General features: G+C 49.5%; 1 long non-coding RNA gene across 2 annotated transcripts; it reads left to right on the plus strand.

The window, feature by feature from the left end:
* LOC102399533 lies at positions 1-22,180 on the plus strand. 2 transcript variants are annotated; one of them, XR_003102394.3, is made up of 4 exons: positions 1-526; positions 1,911-3,927; positions 5,250-5,463; positions 21,563-22,180. It is a non-coding gene; the product is annotated as an uncharacterized LOC102399533 (long non-coding RNA). The 2 variants fall into 2 exon arrangements; XR_006543592.2 differs by having other exon boundaries at positions 21,566-22,180.
* Positions 22,181-23,886: the final 1,706 nt, after the last annotated feature.

The raw sequence follows: 23,886 nt of genomic DNA on the forward strand, positions 1-23,886 counted from the left end.
TCGAACCTTTTGATGTACTTTGTGTGCATGTGTTTCTGTCACATACGTGCCACAGTGGAACAGATTTTGTTTTGACACTATTTTGGTTCATGATGTTATACTTTGACTATTTTACAATAATAGCCAATGTAAACAAACATCTTTGGGATTCTCAAATTATTACTTGTGATTCTTGGACATTGCAGCTCTGAGATACTGACGCATTCCTAGCTTTTCCAAGGACACCGTATGTTAACAGCCGTGCCAGCCTCATTATCCCTCCAGCCGGGCTCCGGGCTGCTTCCTAATGAGCGTTGTGCGGGATTACTTTGCACACTCGCAAAGTTGAGGAAGGCACTGCCTTCTCCCAGGCTCATGTGTGTACCCTGATGCAGTAAAACTGCTAAATATGGTGAAAGTGTTCTGGTGTTTCTTCCTCTATCGGCCATGTCAGAGTCCAGTCAGCCTGGATGAGTGGAATTCGATTCGACTGGCAGGCCAACCAGTTCTACATTCATTTAAAGATCAACTTAAGGGGACTATGAGGGTAAGTTCATGATTTTTTTTTTAAAGGCCTCAGTTCCTAGTTTGTTCTGTCTCAGCAAGCCCAATACGCCATTACCTTTAAAATTATGTTTTCATCCGGAAAACGGTGAGGTGGGTTACAAAAAAAAAAAAAATCTGTCCATTGGTGTCTCCGTGGGCTTGAGTTTGAGGCCTTAAAGCTACAGATGGGCCCTGGTTCTGCTAGATCCGTGGGTGGTGGGAAGGTGTGAATGGTTTCCGGTGCGGGGGGGGTGGGGGTGGAGATGCATGCCCCCCACCTCCCCCACTTAAAGTCACACGCCAGCCCGGGAAGGTCGCCTAACCTGGTTCCAGGGCTTCACTCCCTCGGTCTCCACCCCGGCCCGGCCGCCGCCGGCTCCCAGCGCGACTGGCCCCTCGCGGTAATGAGAAGCAGCTCCGGGCCGGGCGCGCCAGGCTGGCCGGACGGCCTTTGCAATTCCAACCCCCATCCCCCGCCCCGCGTGATGCAACTGGGGGCGGGAGGAGCCTGCGGGAAGGCGGAGGCGGGGGTGCGGAGGTGGGGGTGTCTCAAGGTCCTCCCGGCACATCTGGCGCGCTGGGGAGCGCTCGCCTCTCTTCCCCCCGGTTTTGTTCTCCCAGCTGTGTCCATCCCGCCCGTGACCCCCCGAGCGAGCCCTGACAGGTGATGAATGCGCGGCGGCGGCGGCAGCGGCGCGCGGGCCGGGCCGCGGCGGGGCCGGGGCCGGAGCCCGGGAGCAGACTCTCTGGCGCCAGGCGCGTGACGCCGCCCATTCACGCCGCCCGGCCGCCTTGTCCTCGCGGCGCCGCTCAGGCGGCTGCCATGGCAACCGCGCCGTCACTCAGCGCGCGCGCCCAGCTGATCAATGCCTGCGAGGCCCGGCCGGCCCCGGCGCGCCCCAGCCCCGCCGCCCGGCCTGCGCGCACCTGCAGCCGCCGCGCGTCTTAAGTTTCCAGCGATTTGGGGCAAGGAAGGAGGACCGAGAAGAAAAGAAAAGGGGGGCTGGTTGGGAGAGAAGAAAAAAAATATATACACACAAAAAAAGCCAGGAGAGGGAGAAGAAAGAAATCTTCCTTGTGCAGAGGAGGCGTCATGTGGCTTAGAGGTTGCCAAAGCAAAAGGTTTTGCTTTATTTTGTTTTTGCAACCGAGACGCTTAGGGTGGGGCCGGCGCGAGGGGAGGGCGGATGGGGAGAAAGTGACTGTCTCAGTGGAGGGCAAAAGTGATTTATTCTTTGGGATCCTCACGAGGAGGAGCTGGACTCCCCCAAAATACCTTTGAAGGGCCCCCTCCCTCCCACCCCCACATACTGCCCATCCTCGGAACCTTGGGAGGTTGCCCTAAAAAAAAAAAACAAAAAAACAGATTTTTTTTCTCCTCCCAGGACGGCCCCCTCCCCTCGCCCTCCGGGAGGCTGGAGGATGGGCAGCCGGTTCCCGCGGCTCCCAGTCTCTGCCCGCGGCCGACCCGCGTCTGCGTCCTCATTACCACTACAAAGCTGGGCAGACGTCGCCTCTTTCCAGAGCTGCGCTTTCAGCTGCGAACATCAAGAGGCCAGAAAACATCCAAGTGGGCCCGAGGACGCAGACGCCGCCTCGGTCCTGGCTTTATCTCTAGGGAAAGTTCCATTTTAAGAACCAGATGCCAACATTCCCGGACAGTTTATGGTATCCGGATCCCTCGGGGTGCGCATCCGCGGCTTAGAGTGTTAGCAGCAATTATTTATCGTCTGCCCTGGAGAGGAGGTCCTGAACACGACTGTCCTCGGCGGACCCTGGGGGTGGGGGTGGGGTGGGGACACACGACTGTTCCCGATCCGGTTATCTGGTTTAGCAGAGTTTGTTGTGGTTTTCGAGGAAACAGCATCTGGGTTACATAAGGATTCAAGTTTTTGCTTTGCTTGTTTATTTAATACCTTGGCAAGAGGGAGCCCTCACTCTGAAACCAGATAACCGAATTTGGGTTTAAAACAGCCTTAGATGAGGGGCAACGAGAGGGGAAGAAAATGAACCAAACCACAAAAAGCAAACAAGGGGATGTTTATTTTTCTCCCTTTGGGTAGTTTTGAAGACCTGCCTAACCTCTTACTTCTCGTCGCGCACAGCTAATAAATTGCATTAACAAAGCACTTCAGCTACTACCGTGGCTTAGCGGACATCCCTCCCCCGCGCCGCCCCCACCCCAGCCCTAATTCCTTCTAGGATTCGCGCGCGGTCCTGTTTGCCCAGAGATCTCAAGAGCACCAGGAAAAACGGCGTGCTAAATCCAATTTCTTTCAACCGTCTGATCTCCTTGTAGGGAGATCACCTTTCAGCCCCGTTCAAAGAAAGCAAAGTTTGGAAAGTTTGGCGGAGGGGCCGATTTAACTACCAGCACGGCAAATATTTAGTTACAAACGCTGTGAAGTGCCCAGATTTGTGGCCGCGTTTGGCTTTCACAAAGGATTTTCCTGTGACTTTTGTTCCGGTCACCAAATTAAAAAAGAAAATTAACTTGAGCGAGAGATAAGGGCTTGGAAAACAACCCCGGGCCGCCCGCGAGCTGGCGGGCCGCGGGACTGGCGTCGCCGAGTCTGCGCCGCCCCGAGGCGCGCGTCGCGGGGGTCCGGCCCCCGCGGGGAGCCCGGGTCACCGCTCGGACCCCGGGCCGCCGCCCACCGTGAGCCAACCCTCGCGGCACACAGCGCCGCGGCCGCCGGGCTGCCTGCCGGCGTCCGTGGGAAACCGCGGTAACCCTCTCTAGCCAGCGACAAGGGCGGGCTTGTCCGGAATCAGGCTGCATCTTAATATTATAGTACGGCCCCCAAAGCAAAACCCAAGGCCCCGCTTACGAGTCTCTTAACAAGAAACACATTGTGCGCTTTTTTCCCCCTCCTTTTTGGCCGAAGCCACATTGGCGCGCTGGCCACGGTACTGTGAGCCAAGTCCATGACTTCAGAGGGGAGGGACCCGCCTGCCCCGCACCACGTGCGCGCCCGGCCCGGATGGCCACCCCGCCGCGCCCTGCCGCCCTGTCCCGCCGACAGGTCAGGGGCTCCGGCCGGGGCCAGGGCGCGCTCGGCGGACACGCGTCCTGCGCCCGCGGCTCTTTGGCCGCTGCCTTTTCCCGACCCGGGGAGGTACCCAGGAGGCGCCAGTGCGGTAACTGATCGCTGGCCGCTCTAGTCGGAGACGCTTTATTTTAAAATACTTTGACAGCCTTCTGTGTCCCCCACCCCCAAGTCCTTGGGGCTTTTACTCCCAGGTTCTACCATCCCTCTTCCCTAAAAAGGACAATTTACAGTATACCTTCTCTCAACTGGAAATAGCCCAAGGGTTCTGCAAGCCCTCTGAGCCCTGTCACGTGTCATTGCTGTCCCTGTCCAGAGGAGGTACAGGATCTAGGGCTGCATTTTCAGGGAGGTGAGTGCTGGGAACCTGTGGGGGCGCCCCGGGAGGAGCAGTCCTGGGCACCCACCCTCAGGCCGCTGGTGATCACGCTGTCTTCCCAGTGCAGCTGATGTCAGGACCCTCATCGGTTTCGATGCCAACGCTGCCCATCATCCAGGTTGAATTAAGTGGTCCATTTCATCTTAACCATTTCTGCCTTTCCTGGAGTCTTTGGGAAGAGCACAGATACATAACATTTCAAAGCAAAAAGGGAACCGTGATGACCCTCTTTATTTTAAAATTTTTATTGGAGTACAGTTGATTTATGGGGCTTCCCAGGTGGCTCAGTGGTAAAGAATCTGCCTGCCAATGCAGGAGAGGCAGGCAGGAGACCTGGTTAGATAGCTGGAGGACAAGATCTGGAAAAGGAAATGGCAACCCACTCCAGTATTCTTGCCTGGAGAGTCCCATGGACACAGGAGCCTGGTGGGCTATAGTCCATGAGGTTGCAAGAGTCAGACACCATTTAGCAACTGAGCTCCGGCATGCCCCCCCCCCCCCCACACACACAACTGATTTACAATGCTGTGTGAGTTTCAAGTGCACAGCAAAGTGAATCAGTTATACATATGTATGTATCCACTCTTTTTTTAAGATTCTTTTCCATATAGGCCATTACCCAGTACTGAGTAGAGTTCCCTGTACTATATAGTAGGTTTCTTTTTTTTTTAAGTCTTTATTTTCATTTTCTTCTGTTATGTATGTGTGTGTGCATGTATGTGTGTGTTAATCACTTAGTCCTGCATGTTTTTTGTGACCCCATGGACTGTAGCCCACCAAGCTTCTCTGTCCATGGGGATTCTCCAGGCAAGAATACTGGAGTGGGTTGCCATTTCCTTCTCCTACAGTAGGTTTTTTTTTTTTTTTAGTTATCTAGTATATATATAGTAGTGTGTATCTGTCAGTCCCAATCTCTCAGTTTTATCCTTCTAACCCCCTTATCCCCTGGTAACCATGAGCTTGTTTTCTAGTGATGGCCCTCTCTAAGGGGAGGTTAATCATTCACACTGGGTAAGAACAATCATTTACAAGCTCATCACAGCTTGCCTGTTTTGCTGTTCACTTTGCCCCCATGAGTTAGGAGAGGCAGATGCTGCCTCCATTTTACAGACGAAGCCGAGGCATAGAAGAAGGACAGACGCCTCTGTGAGCCCACACTCCCTAGAACAGTACTTATGATGATCCAGAGGTGTGTGACCTTGACCCCAGGTGGGATGTCAATTACTTCTTTAACCTTGAAATTGGTTCCAGTCCTGCAGGGGATTTATAAAACACATTGCTTTCCCCTTCCTCAGGTATTAACACTGAGGGACTGAACCTGACTCTGTACTGACAGAAGTTCACCTCGGGTCTGAGGACTTCACTTCTTAGTGTGGGTAACCTTTACAGGCAGAGTCCTGGGGCCCACATCTCTAGAGATTCTGCTTAACTGGGTTTGGTGAGCGGCCAAGGAAACGCTGAGGAGACATGGATGCAGGTGGTGCGGGTTCCACACTGATGGAATGACAGGTAATCTGTGAAATCAGTCCTGCGGCAGGTGCGGTTTGCCTCTTGAGGACCCTTGCATTTGTTTTTGGAAAGCCGAATAAGACAAGGAAGACAAGGGGTGTGTTGCATTTACCTCCATCTTTACTTTCTCCCTTGTTTGTTCTTCCTTCCTGATGTTCCAGTATTCTTTCTTTTAGAAGGAAATTTTAAAAAGTTTTTTTTTTTTAATTTATTTGTTGGCTGTGCTGGGTCTTCGTTGCAGCACGTGGACTTTCTTTAGCAGCTGCAAGCACGGGCTACTCTCCAGTTGCGGTGCACGGGCTTCTCGCTGCAGTGGCTTTTCCTGGGCAGAGCATGGGCTTTAGTGGCATGCGCTTCAGTGGCTGCGGCACATGGGCTCAGCTGCTCAGAGGCATGTGGAATCTTCCTGGACTAGGGATCAAACCTGTGCCCCCCACATTGGCAGATGGACTCCCAACCACTGGACCACCAAGGATGTCCTTTTTAAAATATTCATTTGGTCTTAGTCGTGGCACATGGGATCTAATTCCCGGACCAGGGATCAAACCCAGGCCTCCTCCGTTGGGAGCATGGAGTCTTAGCCACTGGACCATCAAGGAAGTCCTTCCAGTATGCTTTCTTTTATTATTTCCTTACTTGTTCAAGGGCATCCTTTAGACATTGTTTAAGGGTAGGTCTGCTGGTGACAAGCTCTCTCAGTTTTTCTGTGTCTGAGAAGGTCTTTTTGTCTTCTTGATTCCTGATAGATGTTTTTGCTGGATCTAGACTTCTGGGCTAACCCACTCCAGTGATCTTACCTGGAGAATCCAGGGACGGGGGAGCCTGGTGGGCTGTCGTCTATGGGGTCGCATAGAGTCGGACACGACTGAAGTGACTTAGCAGCAGTAGCAGACTTCTGGGCTAGAATTCTTTCCGCATTTGACATGCTATGCCACTTTACTCTAGCCTCTATGGTTTCTGATGAGAAATCTGCTGTTTCTCAAATTGTTTTTTCCTTTGTAAATAAGATGCTTTTTCTCCCTGTTCTTTGTATCTTCAGTTTTCAGAAACGTGTCCATGATATATCTTGGCAAGGATTTCTTTGTTTTTCCATTTTGTAGGTGTCTCAGCTTCTTGACTCTGTAGGTTTAAGTCTTTTGCCAAATTAGAAAAATTTTCAGCCATTATTTCTTAACATACTTTGTCAGCCCCTCCCTCCTTCTCCTCTCCTTCTGGGGCTCTGATGACAAGAATGTTAGATCTTTTCTTATAGTCCCACAGGTTTGTGAGGCTATCCTTGTGTGTGTGTGTGTGGGGGGGGGGTGGTCTACTTTTTCTGATGGTCAAATTGGATTATTTCTATTTTTCTATCGTCAAGTTTTCTACTTTGGCCACCTGATGTGAAGAACTGACTTACTGGAAAAGACCTTGATGCTGGGAAAAATTGAAGGTGGGAGGAGAAGGGGATGACAGAGGATGAGATGGTGGGAGAGCATCACCAACTTGATGGACATGAGTCCATCTTGAGCAAGCTCCAAGAGTTGGTAATGGACAGGGAAGCCTGGTGTGCTGCAGTCCATTGGGTCACAAAGAGGGACTGAGCAACTGAACTGACCTGATGTTCAAGTTCACCGATTCTTTTCACTGCTCTCTCCATTTTGCTTTTTGAACACATCCAGTGAGTGTTTTTAGAAGGCACTGGCAACGCACTCCAGTACTCTTGCCTGGAAAATCCCATGGACGGAGGAGCCTGGTAGGCTGCAGTCTTTGGGGTTGCTGAGAGTCGGACACAACTGAGCGACTTCACTTTCACTTTTCACTTTCATTCATTGGAGAAGGAAATGGCAACCCACTCCAGTGTTCTTGCCTGGAGAACCCCAGGAACAAGGGAGCCTGGTGGGCTGCCGTTTACGGGGTTACACAGAGTCGGATACGAATGAAGCGACTTAGCAGCAGCAGCAGTGAGTGTTTTGCTTTGGCTATTGTACTTTTCATTTTGGAATTTTCCATTTGGTTCTTGTCTATATCTTTTATTTCTTAACTGAGATTTTCTATTTTTTCCAGTTTTTGGGGAGTATTCAGAATTGCTCCTTGAAAGACATTTATTTATTTATTTTGTGTGGCTGCTATAAAATCCTTAATAGTTAACTCCAACATCATGTCAACTTGGTGTTGGCAACTGTATTCTTTTCCCATTCAATTGAGCTTTTCCTGTTTCTTAGAAAGAAGAGTGATGTTTGTTTGAAACCTGGACTTTTTGGGTGTTATGAAACTCTGGATCTTATGTACATCTTCTCTGAGAGCAAGTCTCTGCTGCCACCACCCTGGCTGGGGGCGAGGGGGAAGGGTTGGGGGAGACGTGCCTTGGCTTCATCCTTCATAGTGGAGGGTGAAGACCTCTTGCTTCCGGAAGGGTGTGAATGCCCCAGCTCCCCACCCAACTCCTGCTGAGACCAGCCTGTGGGGAGGGGGAGCAGGGCCTGATTACTGCTGGGGGGGTGGTGAGAGTCCAGGCTCCTATGTGATCTCTGTTGACACTCTTGATGGGGCTCCTTGCCGAGGAGCACTGCTACTTCCCACCCCACCATCTGTATCACCACCCTGTCATGGAGAGAGGCTGAGATGCAGGCTCTCCACTCGGCCTTTGTGATGGGGGTGGAGTTGGTGTCTCCCCTCTATCTGTGGTACTTCTTTCGAGTTGCATAATTATTGTCTGAAGTTTGCTGTCTTACCAGGCTGCCTTGTTCCTGATCTGCTGCTTGAAACTGCAGGCTTTTCTTTTTCTTTTTCCATGTCCATTGATGCTTCTGGATACCTACTTCCCCAGCTCCTGATCCAGAATATAAGAAGCACAAAGAAAACCCAGGGAAAACATCACCATGTCCTTCCTTGGCCCCCAGAGTCAGCAGCTAGTCTGCCCTTCTCTTCGCCCCTCAGAGTCTCCCAATGTCTGTTTTATCGCTGATCTCCAGGGTTCTTAGCTCTCCTTGGCAGGAGAAATGAGGAGAAGTACATCTACTCCATCTTGCCTGGAATAGAAGTACCAAATGTTTATCATTTAATGAAATAGAGAACATGAAGCAGTGGTCTCTGTTTGAAGAAAACTATTCACATTTCTTTATTGTTTGGACTTGCAAGTGCTTTCCCAGGTACATTATTTCATCAAGTCCTGGATTAAAAAAAAATAAAAAATATGATTTAACTGTTGTTTTCATCAAGCCCAGTCGGGCCTTGACAGCAGGTGTGTAGAGGCATCCTTATGTCTGATGGTTGTCGAGTCTCCAGTCTACATGAGTACTGTCCTCGCCCTTGGCTGGAAGAATTGCTTAGAATTCTTTTCAGTGGAGTCTGATTCGTTCCACTAGCACCGTCTGGGTCCCGGCTAGCTGGACAAGCTGGAGGGATCTTTCCCTTCCCATGGCAGGGGTCTGCTCGTGTTGCTAATGCTGCTCGCGCTCTGGCTGTATCATTTCTCCTTGGCAGATCCAGCCCCAGTTGCATGTCTGCTGGGCGCCTAGCTCAGGGGGGCCCCGTGCCTGGGGGTTAATGTTCTGCAGGTGTTATCTTGAGAGTCTTAACAATTCTTTCAGTTGTGTTTTCTGAGTGATACTTTTGATGGGAAAATGGAGTAAGTACCGGGGGTTGGTGCCTGGACCATGTGGGGGTACCATCTTTCTACCTCCCTGGGTTCTTGCCACTTGTTCCCTGCCTCTTGCTGACCCAACACTGCTCCTCTGTCCGCCGGAACCTAGGACTGGGGGCAGGAAGGCTCAGAATGGGTGACTGTGGCCCGCATGCTGAGTTGAATACCAGGGCCCTGGGCACCTGTGTCTTTATTTGCCTAAATATCCTTGTGACCAAGAGAATGCCGTTAAATCACAAATGAACCTTGGTGACAAGTAGAGAGAGATGTAGAAGACAAGAAGAATTCTTTTTTCTGCTGTTCGAATGAGGTGGGAGTGCTGCACTTTTACTTTGCAGTGGTCCCTGAAATTTATTTAGCTTGTCCTTCACCGATAGCTTGTGAGGTCACTACTCTCCAGTTCAGTTCAGTTCAGTCGCTCAGTCGTGTCCGACTTTTGCGACTCCATGAATCACAGCACGCCAGGCCTCCCTGTCCATCACCAACTCCTGGAGTTCACTCAGACTCACGTCCATCGAGTCAGTGATGCCATCCAGCCATCTCATCCTCTGTCGTCCCTTTCTCCTCCTGCCCCCAATCCCTCCCAGCATCAGAGTCTTTTCCAGTGAGTCAACTCTTCGCATGAGGTGGCCAAAGTACTGGAGTTTCAGCTTCAGCATCATTCCCTCCAAAGAAATCCCAGGGCTGATCTCCTTCAGAATGGACTGGTTGGATCTCCTTGCAGTCCAAGGGACTCTCAAGAGTCTTCTCCAACACCACAGTTCAAAAGCATCAATTCTTCGGCGCTCAGCCTTCTTCACAATCCAACTCTCACATCCATACATGACCACAGGAAAAACCATAGCCTTGACTAGACAGACTTTTGTTGGCAAAGTAATGTCTCTGCTTTTGAATATGCTATCTAGGTTGGTCATAACTTTCCTTCCAAGGAGTAAGCGTCTTTTAATTTCATGGCTGCAGTCACCATCTGCAGTGATTTTGGAGCCCAAAAAAATCAAGTCTGACACTGTTTCCACTGTTTCACTATCTATTTCCCATGAAGTGATGGGACCAGATGCCATGATCTTCGTTTTCTGAATGTTGAGCTTTAAGCCAACTTTTTCACTCTCCACTTTCACTTTCATCAAGAGGCTTTTGAGTTCCTCTTCACTTTCTGCCATAAGGGTGGTGTCATCTGCATATCTGAGGTTATTGATATTTCTCCCGGCAATCTTGATTCCATCTTGTGCTTCTTCCAGCCCAGCGTTTCTCATGATGTACTCTGCATATAAGTTGAATAAGCAGGGTGACAATATACAGCCTTGACGTACTCCTTTTCCTATTTGGAACCAGTCTGTTGTTCCATGTCCAGTTCTAACTGTTGCTTCCTGACCTGCATACAGGTTTCTCAAGAGGCAGATCAGGTGGTCTGGTATTCCCATCTCTTTCAGAGTTTTCCACAGTTGATTGTGATCCACACAGTCAAAGGCTTTGGCATAGTCAATAAAGCAGAAATATATGTTTTTCTGGCACTCTCTTGCTGTTTCCATGATCCAGCGGATGTTGGCAATTTGATCTCTGGTTCCTCTGCCTTTTCTAAAACCAGCTTGAACATTAGGAAGTTCATGGTTCACATATTGCTGAAGCCTGGCTTGGAGAATGTTGAGCATTACTTTACCAGTGTGTGAGATGAGTGCAATTGTGCGGTAGTTTGAGCATTCTTTGGCATTGCCTTTCTTTGGGATTGGAATGAAAACTGACCTTTTCCAGTCCTGTGGCCACTGCTGAGTTTTCCAAATTTGCTGGCATATTGAGTGCAGCACTTTCACAGCATCATCTTTCAGGATTTGAAATAGCTCAACTGGAATTCCATCACCTCCACTATCTTTGTTTGTAGTGATGCTTTCTAAGGCCCACTTGACTTCACATTCCAGGATGTCTGGCTCTAGGTCAGTGATCACACCATCGTGATTATCTGGGTCGTGAAGATCTTTTTTGTACAGTTCTTCTGTGTATTCTTGCCATCTCTTCTTAATATCTTAAAGATGCCCCTTAATGAACTATGCTTCCAAGGGTTCAATGAGGGTGTCATCCTTCCCAGGCTGGACTTGGGGAGGCCCTGTGCACCCAGGAGAATGCAGTGGGTGTGGTCCTGTGAGACTTCCCAGGCTACCGTCGAGGACGCCTTCTAGTTTCCATTTTGCTTTCTTGGCTCTTCTCTTACAGTCTCCATGGAAGAAATCTGGGCCTCTTAAGCTCCAGCATGCTTTGGGGAATCCAAGCTCCCTGCAGGGAGAGGCCACACAGAAAGAGCTAACCAAGGGAAGGACTAGTCCTGGTCCCCACGTCATCCCAGTTAAGCACCCCACTGTGAGTTAAGGAGACACCTTGGATGTCCAACCTAGAAAAGCTTGAAGGTGACCTCACCCCAGCCGCTAACAGAGCACATTCAGCTGAGAATCCAAGCCATAAGATTATGAGAGAAGGAACTATGGTCTGAAACCATTATGCTTTGGAGCAATTTGTTACATTGATGACTAAGTTGCCACCAAAAGAAAAACTAGAGATGGCTGGGGGGTGCGGGGGTTGGTGGTGAATCAGGGTTTCTAAGTGTAATCTTACGTATGCCTTGTAGCTGTAATCATCGATAACTTATTTCGGCTTTCCCCCCCGAAAGTTTCACAACAAATGATTTACAATACACAAAATAAGTGTATCTCCACGTTTAACAAAAACACCTTACTTTTAAAAAGTGTCTGATGTTTTATTTGACATCATGGAGCATGTATTCAGGTATACGGTGTGAGTCTGGCTTCCCCAGTGGCTCAGTGGTAAAGAATCCACTTCCCAGTACAGGAGCTGCAGCAGACATGAGTTCGATATCTGTGTTGGGAAAAACCCTGGAGGAGGAAATGGCAACCCACTCCAGTACTCTTGCCTGGGAAATCCCACGGACAGAGGAGCCTGGCGGACACATCCATGGGGTTGGATACGGCTGAGTGTGCACACACATAGTGTGGGTCCATTTTTAACCAATCAGAATCCCTGATAACCTTCCCCTAATGTATCGAGTTTATCACCATAATGGATCACTATATGTTTTGAACCCAAACCAAGTAGGATAATTGGGCTGACTGACTCCAGGGCCCTGGAGAGGATGGAAAAGCTGAGCGGGAGAGGAAGGTGACCATCCGTGGACCCCACCCCCCAACCCCAGCCTTTTTGGGATGGGATTAAGAGCATCTGGGGCCCCCAGACATTCTAGAAACTGTATCATAGAAACATCTCATCACTTCTCAGCATCGAGATCTTAAGGTGATTTTGGTGTTTTCTTTACATGTCATGGATTTGAGTGTGGAGCCATCGGGCTTCCTAGTTGGGCCCAGGTTCTTCATCCCATTATCTCACTGATTTGACTTCCAGGGACCCCTGGGGATACTGTTTTCCCCCTGAAAGACCCTGTTGGCATGAGGACTTTAAGGTTGAGTACCGAGAAAGAGGCTGGAGCCCTCTGACAGTGGCTGTTGGCCATCTGTCTTCCTGCAATGCCATCTCAGGGTGGTCATTTCTGGTCCTGAGACTGGAGTCAGGAGCGGGCTGGTGCAGCTACAGTTCGTGAAGTCCTGCCCAGAAGCCCTGAGCCCTGCTTTCCCAGAGATCTTGGCCTGATCTCCATAAACCCTATAAGACCCTTTGGGTGGGACCAGCTCGCTCTGCTTTCCCAGAGATCTTGGCCTGATCTCTGTAAACCCTACAAGACCCTTCGGGTGGGACCAGCTCGCTGTCCATCTCACCTGGCAGGAAACTGCCCTGTCACCCGTCCTGTCGATGCAGCGAGCAGGCGGGAGCCAGAATCTGGGCCTGTCCTGTTTGACGTCAGTCTCCTCTCTGCCCTAAGTTACTTAATAAGACTTTCTCAAAGTGTATTCAATCCATTTAACTATCATCGCGAGAAATGCTTGCTTAAAAAAGAAAGAAAGAAACATTGACAATGGATATGTTACAAGCATTTGAAACATAACATTTTGAAATAAAATATTCCTAACCATCCTCACCATGTCTTAGGGTCCCAGTGAGCTGATGGTCGCCAGTAGGAACAAAAGCCCACGCACCGTAGGTGGGGCTAGAAGAAGTGATGCTGAGACTGGAGCATCCCTGAACGCAGGTGGTCCTCAGAGCATCCTCCCCATGGGAAGCCCCCAGCACTGCCACCCGTGGTATGTGATGTGGGGAGAGCGCAGGCCCTTCTGACTGAGAATCCGGATGGTAACAGCACCTCGCTCTGGATGGCATTTTGAACATCCTCTGCCACCCGCTACTCCTTTTACCTTCAGTCTTCCTTCCCCAGCATCAGGGTCTTTTCCAATGAATTGGCTCTTTGAATCAGGTGGCCAAAGTATTGGAGCTTCAGTGTGTGTCACATACAATACCTGGAAGAATGTAAATGCTCGGTAAACACGGCTGGCAGACAAAAGGCAGCCCACATTTCAGGTGCACAGTGAATACTTTTTAAGTGTGAGTGAGTCCCTGTACTTTACCTGGTAAGTCTAGTCTAAGCCTTCTCAGTAAATATCACTATTACGGCAGCAAGTGTTCCTTATGCAAGAACTAAGACATCCATAAAGAAAAAGAAACTGGCACTTACGTTTACTAAGCTCTGACTAGTTAAGATAACTGGGAGAGAAGATGTCTTTCACTAAACTTGTAGAATTCAGAATGAAAGAGTTCTAATTTGAAGTCCTTGGGGACCAGAATGGCCAGAAGTGAACTTCAGAGGGTTTCTTTAAAAAGCTGTAATTTCAAAGACGGATAGGTCCACGGGCCCCTCCCACCTCTCTGCACAGGCCAGCTTGTTGTTTCCGTTACAAATTGATTTCCACAGTAATACCCCTGGAGGCCTGTCTCCCAGGTGAGATAGGAGTCTAGACTCCAGCATCCACCCAGGTAACGTCTGCTGATCCAGGCCCAGCTCACGCACAGCTCAGAGTGTTTTTCGCTCCAAGTCCAGAGTGGGTGCCAGGGATGGGGAGGCATCTTTCAGGCACGTGGTCTCTGCTTGATTCAGTGGCTCAGCCTTACTCACCCTGCACTTCCAAAGCGTCTGGGCTCCTCTGCACAGAGCCAGAAGCGGGGAGAACTTGGAGAGCCCTGTGGGGAAGCACTTGGCTGGATTTATGGATCAGGCCTGGACTTGGCTCCGAACACTGAACTTATCCCCTGGGCTGGACTTCGATCTTCCAGCGTCAGCACAGCTGACACTTGGGCTGACGGTTCTTTGTTGTGGGGGCCGTCCTGAACAGGATGTGCCCTGGCCTCTCCCCACTAGTAGCTGTTGTTCAGTTGCTCGGTTGTATTCAACTCTTTGTGACCGCGTGGACTGCAGCCCACCAGGCTTCCCTGTCCTTCACCACCTCCCAGAGTTCGCTCAAAATCATGTCCATTGAGTCCATGTTGCTATCTAACCAGCCACTGGTTAACCAGCCACTACTCCTTTTATCTTCAGTCTTCCCCAGCCAGCATCAGGGTCTTTTCCAGTGAATTGGCTCTTTGCATCAGGTGGTCAAAGTATTGGAGTTTCAGTTTCAGCTTCAGTCCTTCCAATGAATATTCAGGGTTGATTTCCTTTAGGTTGGATTGGTTGGATCTCCTTGCAGTCCAAGGGACTCTCAAGAGTCTTCTCCAGCATCACCTCCCACTAGCTCCTCATAGAAATCCCTCTCTCTGCCAGTGGTGACAACCAAAGACGTCTCCAGACATTACTAGATGTCTCCTAGGGAGTGCGGAGCAAAGTCACCCTGGCTGAGAACCACTGTCTCGTGGCCCCACCTGATTGCAGTGAGGCTGGGAAAGGTAGCCCAGATGTTTGATCGGGAAGAAAAGAAAGTTCATTTAGATCCTGCCGGCCAGTCTCTCTTTCTCAATGACTTTCGACGATTCTTCTGGTGCTGTGGGGACACTGAAGGGGCCCAGTGCAGAGCCATTTCTATGGGTGAGGGGGTGGGTAGCAGAGCCTGAGGGATGGGACAGGAGCTGCACGGGACGGGGGGGTGCATCTGGAAACCAGCTGCCAGTGTGGTCAACAGCCCTGAGTGTTTATTTGTGAGCAGATGAAGAGGAAATGACCAAATGAAGAGGAATATCCCCATCATTCTCAAACACTTACTTAAAAGAGGTGACTGAGTTCCCAGGCTGCCCTGGGATGGGAATGGAGGTGACTGGCTGCTGTGTCACAGGGAGGGTGCTTTGATGTTCTTGTCTTACTTGAGGACTCTTGAATCATGCAGAAAGCAGAATGGATTGGGGTTCCCAGAGGTAAAAATCTGGGATTTGCTGTCTTCCCTGGAAGGGGCTGTCATCTGGAAGCCCGGTGAAAGGGTTATTCCACCGCCCACGTGGCTTGCTGTGTGTGCACGTGATTATGCCTGGAAGAGGAAACATGTAGGAAGTTGTTTTCATAGCTTCTTTTTATTAGCATTTATATGAGTTAATGAGCATGCAAACAGATCTGGCAAAAATGTCGGTAGTAAAACAACCAATATGGTCTTAAAGAGGGAAATCACCAGCTTGTGAGTAATCAGATCTTACCTTAGCTGGAAAAGAAGACAGGTTTTCCAAGCTCAGATATGCAGCCACTGTGAGTTGTGGTATAGTAAAATAGAGCTCAAGGACAGGTTCCCTCCCACCGACCCACCCATCCACCCACCCATTCACCCAATCATCCATACAACCACCCATCCACCCACCTGCCCATTCACCCATACATCCATCCGCCCACCTATTCACCCACCCATCCACCCATTGATCCACCCACTCACCCATCCATCCATACACCCACCCATCCACCCACCCACCCACCCATTCACCCATCCATCCACCTACCCATTCACCCATCCACCCACCCACCCATCCATCTATCTACCCATCCATCCACCCATCCACCCATCCATCCACCCACCCATTCACCCGCCCATCCACCCATTCATCCACCCACTCACCCATACATCCATACACCCACCCATCCACCCACCCATTCACCCAGCCATCCACCCATTCATCCACCCACTCACCCATACATCCATACACCCACCCATCCACCCATCCACCCATCCACCCATTCACCTATCCTTCCACCCATCCATCCACCAACCCATCCACCTATCCACCCACTCACCCATCCACCCATCCACCCACCCATCTATACCACAGATCCATCCAGTATTTACTGAACACCTACTATGTATCAGGCAGTTTTCCAAGAACTTGAGTATCATCAGTGAACAAAATTGATAACCATCCTGACCACCAGGATGTTACATCCTATTGGGGAGAGATAAAGAAACAACATTGTTGAGTAAATCACAGAGGTTATTAGAAGATGATGAAGATTGGCAATAAAGCAGGGATGGGAATGTGCAGTGCCAGTAGCAAGGCACAAAAGTGACCGTTTCAAATAGGGTGGTCCTGGTAGGCTGCATGGAGAAGGTGACATTTGAACAGAGCCTTGAAGAAAGCAGTCTCCCCAGTCACATTTCTGGAACTTGAGTACAGTAAAGGAGGAGAGGGCTGGGCACTCGTTAGCCTGTACCTGATCCCAACAACAACCCAACAGAAACAGCTACAGATTTAGGGGCTCTGCTTTAGTGTGAGTCAGAAGCTGAGACTCAGAGAGGTTAAATAACAGTCTAAGGTCACAGAGCCACTGAGTGTCAGGGTTAGGGAATAAAGCCCGGGATGATAGATACACTTTCTGTGCATTTTTCAGTCAAGTATGGGGAAAATAGTGAGGAAAGTTATTCTTAAGTGGAAGAGGGTAACAAAACTCATAGGCCACATTTCCATGTCTGCTCAGAAATGGAGGGTCGTCTAGGCACTGGTGGAATTTGGCTGTTTTGTTCTTGAAAGCAGAGCTGGAGAAAAGCCAACTTGAATGATTTGGAAGCATCTGGAATCTATGGATTTGTAGATCCCCCCCACCCTGCCTCTACCTAACCTGAGGGTAGGGAGAAGATTAGGGCTGAGAGTACTTTACACTTTTTCACAAGATTCCTGGGCAATCCTGGGATCATGTTTTAGGGAACACTCCTGGGATCCCCAGCTTCTTAGCAGAGGTGGAAAGATGATCACAGAACCTGCATGTTAGATAAGATCTCTCAGGTGATTCTTATGGCCAAAAAGTGACTAGAAGTGGCCATTTTGTTATCCCATGAAGGTTCTGACTTTGGGAACATTGAAGGAACTATAGGTAATAACCACTCAGACTTACCCATTTCCATTTAAATACACAGCTACTCATAATCAAAGTCAATTAGTTTATTGACTTTTGAATGTACGCCATACAATATTCACACAATGTTACAATGCTTAGTCACTCAGTTGTGTTTGACTCTTTGTGACCCCATAGCCTGTAGCCCACCAGGCTCTGTCCATGGGATTTCCCAGACAGGAATATTGGAGTGCATTGCCGTTCTCTTCTCCAGGGGATCTTCTCAACCCAGGGTTCGAATCTGGGTCTCCTGTATTGCAGGCAGATTCTTACTATCTGAGCCACCAGAGAAGCCCTCATACAATATTGGACAGGACAAATTAAAAAAAAAAAAAAATATATATATATATATATATATATAAAAGCAATCCTTATCTTTTGCTAGTGATAAAATTCTGGTTTTTATTTTTTATTTTTATCTAACACTGTTTCTGTCTACATATGTCTTTAGTCCTGCTCATTGCTCTGGCTTCATCTCAGGCAAAGTTCTAGAAATTCAGTATTAACAGGACTTTAATATTTGGTGAGAGCCATGCTGCTTTGGCCCCTTGTGGAACCTTGACCTGATTCGTCCAGCTCTGCCGTCCCCTCCCCGTCTCTCCAGGGAGGCCTGGCCGTGGCTGCCTCAGCTGTTTTGGTTGCCCTCTTTCCGGATTTCTCCGGGCGAGTGACTCAGCATGACTCAGCATTTAGGGGAGCCAGAATATTCTGCCATGCAGCCAGCATATGGTGAACATTCACACTGCTTAGAAAAATCATTGTAAATGAAACACACAGGAGAAAAAAAAAAAGGCCCAGATTTCTTCACACCCAAATGAGAGATTGGGTCAAGGAGGAGAAGGACAAGTTGAGAAAGGGCCGTCCGGCCGGGGCTGCAGAGCAGAGCGGCTGCCTCAGAGGTGAGCTGGGGAGAAAGAAGCAATGACACCTGGCCTTCCAGGTGGAGAGGGGCCCACGTGGCCCTCCCGTGAACAAGAAGACAGCTGGCCACGAAAAAAACAATGTAAATGCATTCATTTATTGTGGGGGAAAGTACCCTTTATTCCCAACTTTTAAGCTCAGTGAATCTTTAGCTTCTCTTCGTCCCTTTTTCTTTCTCAGTGGCATGAAGGCATGGCTCTTTAAAAGGGCCACTGAGCCGCTGACACTTGGCAGTCTCTCCAAGTGGGATTTTGAGGCTGTGAATCCTGCCGGGAGGGCCCTTCTGACACCCCTCCTTGGAAAGCCGGTGCAAGCTCTCAGACGGTTTCTAGGGTCATTGTGTTAAGCTTCTGGTTAAAGAACAGCCTCTTTGAAGCAGCTGGTTTGGGCTGACCTCCTCGTCCCGGGATGGTTTCTCGGTATTTGGTGCTCACGTGACTGAGAACATACACTGGATTCCTCGCCTTTTAGAGTGTGCTGTTTTCTTCGTCTGAAGTAGCTTGTTATGCTTCAGAAAGATTTTGCTTTTTAGGTCATAAAGTGGAGCTTGAAAACTGGAAGAGGCTTTTTTTTTTTTTTTTGCATGTGTATGTTTTGTTTTAATGTCTTGACTCTGTGCTGAATGCTTGAAGGGTCTTGGAGCAAGAGATGGGAATTTGAAGCTGGCGTGGAGAGGTTCTGTAGGATGTCCAGCTCATGCTAAGGGAGCGGCATTGAAGGGTCAGTCATTGAAGGGTCAGTCTTGGGCTCGGGGTTAAGCCCTGAGGCAGATGGACTGGGTGGCTTTCAGGCAATCACTGTCTCTCCTGCCAACCTGGTTTGGTTCTTTGAACAGCTAATGCCCTTGGAAGATTCTCACAGAATAAGCTCCTTGAGAGCAGGGCCTGGTTCATCCTTTATACCCCGGTATCCCAATACCAATGGAGAAGGAAATGGCAACCCACTCCAGTGTTCTTGCCTGGAGAATCCCAGGGATGGGAGGGGAGCCTGCTGGGCTGCCGTCTATGGGGTCACACAGACTCGGACATGACTGAAGCGACTTAGCAGCAGCAGCAGCATCCCAATACCAATAAAGAAGGAAGTGGCAACCCACTCCAGTATTCTTGCCTGGAGAATCCCATGGACAGAGGAACCTGGTGGGCTGCAGACTGTGGGGTCACCAAGAGTCAGACACGACTGAGTGACTAAACCACCACCACCCCAATACCTACAACAGTGTATGGCACTACAACAGGGCACATGAAGTGATAGATGAAGATGCATTTGAAATATTAGTTGCAATGAAAATTTCTCTTAAGAGGTAAGGGGAAGAGGTGCAAATTAAGAGTTTGGGATTAACCTATACACACTACCATGGGCTTCCTAGGTGGTGCAGGGGTAAAGACTCTGTCTGCCAATGTTGAAGGTGCAGCAGACTCAGTTCAGTCCCTGGTTTGGGAAGATCCATTGGAGAAGGAAATGGCAACCCACTCCAGTATTCTTGCCTGGAGAGTCCCATGGACAGAGGAGCCTGGCAGGTTACAGTCTGTGGGGTCACAAAGTTGGACATGACTGATCATGTCATATAAATAGATAACCAACGGAGCATATAAATAGATAACCAACAGAGACCTACTGTATAGCACAGGGAACTCTACTCAACATTTTGTAACAACTCATAAGATAAAAGAATATGAAAAAAAATACACCCACATACTGAATCACTTTGCCGTGCACCTGATCAGATCAAATCAGTCGCTCAGTCGTGTCCGACTCTTTGCGACCCCATGAATCGCAGCGCGCCAGGCCTCCCTGTCCATCACCAACTCCCGGAGTTCACCCAGACTCACGTCCATCGAGTCAGTGATGCCATCCAGCCATCTCATCCTCTGTCGTCCCCTTCTCCTCCTGCCCCCAATCCCTCCCAGCATCAGAGTCTTTTCCAATGAGTCAACTCTTTGCATGAGGTGGCCAAAGTACTGGAGTTTCAGCTTTAGCATCATTCCTTCCAAAGAAATCCCAGGGCTGATCTCCTTCAGAATGGACTGGTTGGATCTCCTTGCAGTCCAAGGGACTCTCAAAAGTCTTCTCCAACACCACAGTTCAAAAGCATCAATTCTTCGGCGCTCAGCCTTCTTCACAGTCCAACTCTCACATCCATACATGACCACAGGAAAAACCATAGCCTTGACTAGATGAACCTTTGTTGGCAGAGTAATGTCTCTGCTTTTGAATATGCTATCTAGGTTGGTCATAACTTTCCTTCCAAGGAGTAAGCGTCTTTTAATTTCATGGCTGCAGTCACCATCTGCAGTGATTTTGGAGCCCCCCCCAAAATCAAGTCTGACACTGTTTCCACTGTTTCCCCATCTATTTCCCATGAAGTGATGGGACCAGATGCCATGATCTTAGTTTTCTGAATATTGAGCTTTAAGCCAAATTTTGCACTCTCCACTTTCACTTTCATCAAGAGGCTTTTGAGTTCCTCTTCACTTTCTGCCATAAGGGTGGTGTCATCTGCATATCTGAGGTTATTGATATTTTTCCCGGCAATCTTGATTCCAGCTTGTGTTTCTTCCAGTCCAGCCTTTCTCATGATGTACTCTGCATATAAGTTGAATAAGCAGGGTGACAATATACAGCCTTGACGTACTCCTTTTCCTATTTGGAACCAGTCTGTTGTTCCATGTCCAGTTCTAACTGTTGCTTCCTGACCTGCATACAGGTTTCTCAAGAGGCAGATCAGGTGGTCTGGTATTCCCATCTCTTTCAGAGTTTTCCACAGTTGATTGTGATCCACACAGTCAAAGGCTTTGGCATAGTCAATAAAGCAGAAATAGATGTTTTTCTGGAACTCTCTTGCTTTATTGATGATCCAGCGGATGTTGGCAATTTGATCTCTGGTTCCTCTGCCTTTTCTAAAACCAGCTTGAACATTAGGAAGTTCACAGTTCACATATTGCTGAAGCCTGGCTTGGAGAATTTGAGTATTACTTTAAATTACTTTAAAGTGCACCTGAAACTAACATAATATTGAAAATCAGCTATACTTCCATTAAAAAAAAAAGTTTTCTACATCAAAGAGCATTCACCAATTCTTACTCTGAAACAAGGGATCAAGGACTACCCTAGTGGTCCAGTGGCTAAGACTCTGTGTTCCCAATGAAGGGGGCCTGGGTTCTGGCTTGGGTTCAATCCCTACCGCCAGGGAACTAGATCCCTTGTGCCACAGCTAAGATCTGTTGCAGCCAAATAAAAAGTAAATAGTAAATAAATCATAGGATGCCATTTGAAAAAAAAAAATACATCAGTGTTTCCACTTCCTCCCAAATCAGCAGGAATGTGGCAATGAGAAGACCTGCATTTGTACTGAAAATGTTTGCTGAGCAAGGGGTCCCAGGGAGAAGCAAGAGCTGAAGAACACGGCGCTGAATGGAAGTGCCGACATCCACCGCTGAGCAAGGACTGTGAAACCATTCACGGATGGATTTTGACCGTTAGGGAATAGATACCAAATGTTTTTTGATCCTGTCAGGATCAAGAGAAAAAAACCAGTAATTCAGTGATTACTTAAAACAAAAAATAATTTATTTATTTTAATTGGAAGCTAATTACTTTACAGTATTGTAGTGGTTTTGCCATACATTGACATGAATCGGTCATGGGTGTACATGTGTCAGTGATTGCTTTTTAAAAACATGTGACAGTCACATGGCCTGAGTTTCATTTTGTTGTTTAATTTTTAACCGATAGTACTTCCTTCCAGCTTGCTTCTGAAAGAAAATTGTATTTAGAGGTGACCTGCTGTTTACTAGAGTAGAGGGAAGACAGCATGGGACTTCTCAAAGCTGTCCCGGTTTTTCTTACATTGTACTGTTCCCCTGCCCCTACCATGTAAAGCCTTTTGGATATTTGAGTAAATGTCAGCTCTGGTGTTTGTCCCATTCCCCTTCCCTCTACTACTATGGACTGAGTGTTTGTGTCCCCCCAAAATTCATTATGTTGAAGCCCTACACCCCAATGTGATGGTCTTTGCAGGTGGTCCTTTGGGAGGTGGTCAGGATTAGATGAGGTCATTCGGGTAGGACCCTCATGGTGGGCTCAGTGTCCTTCTAGCTAGTGGGTAAAGAACCCACCTGCAGTGTGGGAGACGTGGGTTCAATCCCTGGGTCAGGAAGATCCCCTGGAGAAGGAAATGGCAATCCACTCCAGTATTCCTGCCTGGAGAATCCCATGGACAGAGGAGCCTGGCGAGCCACAGTCCAGGTGGGTCAAGAAAGAGTTGGACACGATTGAAGAGATTAAATAACAACAGCAACGACAAAGAGGAGGCACCAGGGAGCCCGTGGCCCCCACCCCACGTGAAGAGTGGCTGCAACCCTGAGGAGGGCAGAGGGCTCCTGCCAGACCCTGCACCCGCTGACGTCACAATCTAGGACTTCCAGCTTCCAGAACTGTGAGAAGAAATGTTTGTCTTTTAAGCCCCAGACTGTGCTATGTTTTGACACCAGCCTGAGCTGCTGCTGCTGCTGCTAAGTCGCGTCAGTCGTGTCCGACTCTGTGCGACCCCATAGACGGCAGCCCACCAGGCTCCCCCGTCCCTGGGATTCTCCAAGCAAGAACACTGGAGTGGGTTGCCATTTCCTTCTCCAATGCGTGGAAGTGAAAAGTGAAAGTGAAGTTGTGTCCGACTCTTAGCGACCCCATGGATTGCAGCCCACCAGGCTCCTCCATCCATGGGATTTTCCAGGCAAGAGTACTGGAGTGGGGTGCCATTGCCTTCTCCCAGCCTGAGCTACTACCCCACAAACACTCCCCACCTCAGACCTGGGTCCTGGCCCTCCCAGGGCCTTTCCATCTGGGAAGTCGTGGCTGCCCGGGGCCCAGGACCAGACATCTGACCCCTTGCCGCTGCCCCTGCCTCCTGGGTCGTGTCCCAACTCTGACCCACAGGTCGTGCCCTGGCCTGTTGTCCAGCCTGAGCTCCTGTCCTGCGTACTTGCTGCCCCTGGGACACCGGTTCACTCTCGTGCTGGGTGGGGGTTTGCTGGCGTCCATCCAGTTCTCTGGGGCTCCCTTCACGCCCCCTGAGGGTGGCCCCATGTGTGGCCTCTCAAATGTCACTTTCTCTGGAATCTTCCGTGGCCCACTGGGGCCCCCTCCCTCAGGGCCGACTGCACTGGACTGGGCTGCTTCCTGCTCGAGTGCCGTGAGCTCTTCAGCAGAGGGTCAGCCGTGGCCTGTGACCCCGATGGGGAGCTCTGACCACAGACCCTTCAGGCAGAGCGGTGTCCAGGGGACAGGACTGCCCCGTCTCCCCAGGGGCACTAGGGCTAAGGCTAGAAGTGTGGCCTTGACCTCAGCACCGCCGGGAATATCAGGGATGCCAATGATCAGACCTCACTCCAGAGATGAATCAGAGGCCCTGGAGAGGGGCCAGGGGGTTTGTGCTGATCAGCCCCCTCCCCGGAGGGACTAGAGGAGAATGTGAGGTCCAGAGGGTCTGGCAGTCTCCTCCTCCCCCTCCCCCATGGCCTGCCCACTCGGGTTTCAGCAGAAGCCTCCAGACCCACCGGGTGAGACCCCCGTGTCCTAAAGGAACCCTCAGAGGAGCTAGATTGTCACCCATCACTTAAAACCAAGGGTCCACCAGCCCACT

This window comes from Bubalus bubalis, chromosome 12 (assembly GCF_019923935.1).
Source record: "Bubalus bubalis isolate 160015118507 breed Murrah chromosome 12, NDDB_SH_1, whole genome shotgun sequence".
Taxonomy (NCBI): domain Eukaryota; kingdom Metazoa; phylum Chordata; class Mammalia; order Artiodactyla; family Bovidae; genus Bubalus; species Bubalus bubalis.